The 4,997-nt window shown below is 41.0% G+C and overlaps 1 long non-coding RNA gene across 1 annotated transcript; it reads left to right on the plus strand.

Moving 5' to 3' along the window:
• The first annotated feature begins 158 nt into the window (after positions 1-158).
• LOC110982294 (uncharacterized) lies at positions 159-4,733 on the plus strand. Its single transcript, XR_015426309.1, has 2 exons — positions 159-309; positions 4,464-4,733. It is a non-coding gene; the product is annotated as an uncharacterized LOC110982294 (long non-coding RNA).
• Positions 4,734-4,997: the final 264 nt, after the last annotated feature.

The following is a 4,997-nucleotide window of genomic DNA, read 5'->3' on the forward strand; positions in this document are numbered from 1 at the left end:
TCAGCGAGCGGGTTTCACGTCAAAACGATGATAAATTCCCAGTCTTCTTTGGATCTCATCAATGCCGTATGGCTACAAAAATACAGCGCCTCATCATGGCACCAGTCTGTCCTTCCCAACGATGAAAATTTTCAACTTCCGCGTTTAGAATCATGGGAAATGTCTTTAGACAGCAGAGTTCGCGCATGCGCGAACGTGCATCCTGGGTTAAATTTCAACGTGTTGGATGAGACGGATAACCTGTCTTTCTTTTCTTTTGGGTCTTTAACGTGATCAAATTTTAGCTTGATCAACGATGAATTTGAACAAGTAAGCTTGACATATTTTGTTAGTGTAAATGTATTTTGAGTCTTTTGAGCTTAAACGTGTAAAATTAGCCAGCTTTTGTAATAGTGTCGGTCAAATTTGCATCAGATGTGTGTACATAGTCGCCATATTGGGCGACTTCAACTTGGTCGTGTTGTTGGGCACTCCAGTCACTCGCAGTCAGTGTCAGTGACACTTAACATACTTAACCATAATGATTGTTGAAAGATTGAAAAAGTCTGAGTTAGCATCCTAGAATCCCTGATTTTTACATTTGTGAAATTTTGGAAAGAATTCCATCATAGCGTACTGTGCCTAAGGCTAAGTTAGTTCGTGGCTATTCATTTTTGTGCATATCGCAACTCTCGTGTCCCTGTATTAGGAGAAGTCCCTTCATTTGGGGACAAAACGAGTCCCCTGAAAGAGAGACTGTCTCCTTAAAAGGAGACTTTTTTCTAAAGTTGGCTTAGGTCAAAAATATCCAAATGCTATTGTTGATTTTTTTCACCCAAAGGCCCATTTCCATTCATAACTAGGCTGCATGTACATGTAGGTCCATACTTTGTGCTAGGTGGTCTAAGAATTGATTTTCAGAAAAATTTTGATGTGGCCTTTTTCCCAGCTTTTGTGTGCCATTGCAGACTCCTGTTTCTAATCCTAGAAGTAGATGGTAGAATTTTGTATAATAATAATATTTATTTAAACAGCAGCCTTGGGTATTTTCTTCTGCTGAATCCAATTAAGGCATTAAAAGGATCCCCACAGCAATGGTAGGATCACTAAAGCCAGTTTCACACACAAGCCAAAAAACTAGGGTCCTTGGTCACAGGTGCCAGTAATCTGTCACCTGGGTCGTATGCGATCACGAAGCGAGCTTTCACACACAACACAGTACACCAACGTCCCCCATTTTGTGAGTTTACATAAGATGTGGTCAAGGGTCAGGATTGTTTATTTGCTGTTTCACTGGTTTTGCACACAATAACTGTCCGCAGTACGTTCATATGTAGGTTACCACCAAGATTCCCGCACGCGCGGTATGTACACTGTACGTACGTGTACGTATGCCCCGAGGTATGCTACATGTATTTGTATGTCCAGCATCGAAGGGAAGGGTTTGTACTACTTCTCTTTGATTTTGAGGGACTTTTAATTCTCATTAAACTGCACAGAAGAGGCTTAACCCTAACACCCTAGGGACCATTAAAATCATGCATAAACTTGTTGGGTTCAGAATGGTTAGGGATAAGCATGATCTCCTCAAACGTAACCATCTTTATTATTGCAAACGCGCAACGTACATGCCGAGTACTCCTGCCAAAACCAGGGTCCATGGTTATGAACACTGCGCACGCTCCACACACACAATTGCTTGGGTTTCAACAAGGTTGTGAAAGTGTGGAGGAGGTCTGGACCTCGGAGATAAAAAACCAAGGACCTTGGCAATTTTTTCGCAAGGGTCGCTCTCACACATCACAGATTTGCTATTTCAGGACATGGATGCAATTTTATCGCACAGGACCCCGGTGAGTTCGTCTGGTGTGCAACGGCCTTAAGCCTACTTGAAAAAAACTTGTCCCCATTTAGAGGGACATTCTCTCTCTTTCCAGGGAGTTATTTTGTCCTTGAAAAAAGAAACTTCTCCAAATACAGGGATAGTCTCCGAGTTCTAATGTGCACCTCCACTGTCATGATCATACGGACACTTTATTAACATTTATTTAGACTTTAGTACCTCAGGAATGGAAACACAAGCAGGATGAGACAGTGTAATACTTCGCTGAATTCCCTCTCCAATTGAAATGGCCAAGAGGATGATGGTTACTCGCACGGTTAGACTCAGAATGGTGACTTGCTGGATACAAGCTGCTTGGCCAATTTACACATGTAAATCACCTCTAAGAATCACGTGTGACGTGAACAGCCCCAAGAAGAAGTTTCTTCGCTCCAGTGTTGGCCCTATCCTTGTCCATAGGAAATAGGGCTGCCTGGTTATATATTTCAACTAAACGGATCTGGGGAATATAAATTTATTGTGACATGGCATTGTTACAACAGTTCTACATGTACATACATGTAGCGAGGTGACGGCCGACAGTCACGAAGAGTGCCATCTAACCCACCCTGCCGGCCACCGCGTCAAACACTGACTTAAATCGTGATTTTTCAACATCCCTGATGTAAATCAACATGTAAGATTTGGGCGGCAGAAAGGTAATAGTGGCAATTTTTCGTCTTTTTTTAGCTAATTTGCAATATTTTCCACATTTCATTCATTACAAACTGGTTAAATGGCAAATCCTTATCTATGAGCCCTTCAATACAAAGTGCACGTAAATGTATTGTTAAGATGCAGGGACGCACAGGTGTTATGCACAGTCTGGAATGGCAGGATTGTTTAGTTCAATCCAAGCCATGTGTTGATTTTAATCGACTTTTTTGGATTCAGTGCATGAAAAAGGATTTGTAATCATGTTTTAATTTCACACCATTTAAAGTGTCCATCTCTGGAATGAAACGTGATACAGCATCAATGTACATGTGCATTGTACATCTACATGTACATGTACCAGCATCTTTAATTTTATTAGGAGTATGGCACTTCTGTTGTACAGTGTACACGTAGTATGGGAATATTGGGACTAATGTTGGTACAGTACATGTACATGTAATTAAGAAGTGAATCTTGAACCAGTTACAATTGTTCTAAAGAAGTGAGTTTTAATTAAGCCCGAGTCTCTTCTATATTAAGTACAAAAGATCTGGATTAAAGGCAAACCTATTACGAGACAAGGTACATGTACAGTGTACCTCTGTAAATTCCAGCTTTTTCTAACTTTAGGTACATGTACATGTACCGGTACATATAGCACAGGCCAATGTAGCAAGAGTATGTGCATGTGGTTGATGGCATTTATTTTACTCACTGGTCCTTAATTTTGAGTTCCTGGTTAATAAATTCCTGTAGATTCTATTTTTTTTCCTCGCAACTTTTAATCCAGTTTAAAACCTGGTAAAAAGAAAAATTAAATCCAACAAAACTTAATTTGGGAGGGGGATTTAAGTAAAGGAATTGCCAACTCTTGTGTTCAGTAAGTATTTGAAAGGACCATGAAATCTTACTTTGACAAAGTTTCATCTGGTTCTGTGCTTACACAGGAAAGAAAGAAAGAATCCTTCAGGTACTTGGTCTCAACTAAGCTCCTCATTTGTGTAACCACTAGGCCCACATGGTCGCTTAGTGCTGTGCAAGAATTTAATATTTCGTATCAGCCTACTTGTACATGTAATTGTAAGGTACTCTGGCGGATGCTGAACAACATGGTTGCCACTGTCAGCAATGTCTTTGATCCTCAAGGCCAAGGCTTTGACTCTCAAGCATTCAGGCTATGGACAACTGACCTATGCACAACATTCTACTGGCGCAAAACTGGCAACGATATCAATACGAAGTTATGGATGGAGGCCCAGACACTCTCAACTCTTATTCCAGTATCTTTGTTCCAGTTAAAATGGGGCTGTCTGTATACATAAATACCGGTATCTGGGCCCAAGTTATGCGACTAATCATTCCATAGCCCCACACACAAAACATGTAGGCCAAAGCCTGCTCAACAGACGAGTGATATTTTGTACCGAATTTATGACCGTTAACCTGATTTGGCTTGGGAGATATACATGTACATTGTAATGTTGAAGGTTTCAGTGCTGCATGTCAGAATTCTGATTGAGTGAGAGCAAGTTGCTGCAATGCTCAGGCCTGTAAATCCCCAAAGTGCTCCTTTGTGTCCTGATTTTGAGAGCGTTTGCTACTCACTGTCCCAAACAGTCCCTAGTTGGAGGACTGAGGACTGATAGGGCTGGGCCCCCCCTTTTTCCCCAATGCTGAGGAAAAATTTTTGATTCCAAGATGTCATGACAAATGGATATTCCTTCAAGCTATCTTTAAAGCTAAAGTAGACTTCTTCTTCTTCTTTTTTGGTGACTCATACTTTTAAAAAGGAGTTCTTGTGAACCTTAAAGTCAGATTGGATTACTGAAAATAATCTTGTTAAATTGAATGGGTATTACAGTGCATTTCTGTAGTTGTACAGTATATGTATAATAGTCAGTCATTTTTGAAATGAATCAAGGAGTCTTTTTTCTTTGTCTTTCAGATTTTGGAGATCAGTCATGATGAGTTGATGAAAGCTCCATTGTGCGTGTGTGTGTAGGTGAACTGTTTTAATTGACAATTTCTGACAAGATTCCGAATCAAGGAGAAGAAAAAAGTGCAGCTGACGTACATGTAGCAAGGAGCTAGGGGCATCGTCCTTCCCAGTGGATTTTTGTAATCAGCCGGCCCCATCGAGTGTTTAACTGCGGAATAACAGTAGTGCATTCCACGCCATCATCATGGTGTTGTCCCAGAGACAGAGAGAGGAACTGTGAGTATGCACAGTCACTGCTTGCGGATCCTCAGGATTGCAAAATTGTTTCTTAACTAACCCTAACTGCCCAAACGTTGCTGGACCTAACCTTCCCCATTCACACAAAGTTAAACACCTATATGGGACTTTGTGCACAGAGGCTGTAGGACTTTCTGAGGTATGCCAAACCCAATGCAAAAGCCAGCTGTTATGGGCCTACCAGACCTATCCCCACAGAATTAAACACTTTACTACTGTTTAATTCTGTGTGGTCGGGGAAGG

The sequence above is a fragment of the Acanthaster planci genome, linkage group LG09 (genome assembly GCF_054643075.1).
Source record: "Acanthaster planci isolate LZ-2023a linkage group LG09, COTS_SCS, whole genome shotgun sequence".
In the NCBI taxonomy this organism is placed as follows: Eukaryota; Metazoa; Echinodermata; class Asteroidea; order Valvatida; family Acanthasteridae; genus Acanthaster; species Acanthaster planci.